Here is a 612-nt window from a genome sequence, read left to right as displayed (position 1 = left end):
ATGGCAGTTGGTGTTGGGTGAAGGGGTGAGAGATGGGAGGTGGGGTAGCTATAATAAAGGTGAACTTTAGCTGGAATTTCTTGTGTGGCATTTCTCTGACGCTAACCAAAGGTGAACTTTTCCTCTGTTTTTTGACATTGCTCTCACCAGCCACCCTCACCCCCGGCGGAGCAGAGTCCCCGAGAGAATCGCAGACCACGGAGGTCCCTCCTCTTCTGCTAGGCCACGAACCAAAAAAGGCCAACGGAGAGGAGAATGGGTTAAATCCTGGGACGCAGGGGAGAGTCAGGGGAGGAGAGAAGTCGGGGGGAGATAAAGAAAAGGACAGGAACCAAGAAGCGTGGGGGTGGTTTGCCGTAATGTGAGTGTTTCTTAATTAGAGAACGGCTGACAATAGAGGGGCTGGCAGAGGCTCCTGGCCGCGGTGCCGAGCGTCTGGAGCGGAGCACGCGCTGTCAGCTGGTGAGCGCACTCTCCTTTCAGGCAGCTCCCCGGGGAGCAGCGCGGCCACATTTAACACCATCATCACCCCTCCCCGGCCTCCTCCACCCCGGCCTCCTCCGCGTCCACAGCCTTCCTCGGCCCCCCGCCGGCAGAACTCACAGAAGCGAG

Source organism: Bison bison, unplaced genomic scaffold, assembly GCF_000754665.1.
Source record: "Bison bison bison isolate TAMUID 2011002044 unplaced genomic scaffold, Bison_UMD1.0 scf7180017864464, whole genome shotgun sequence".
Lineage (NCBI taxonomy): Eukaryota > Metazoa > Chordata > Mammalia > Artiodactyla > Bovidae > Bison > Bison bison.
Note: the sequence above shows the minus strand (reverse complement) of the source record.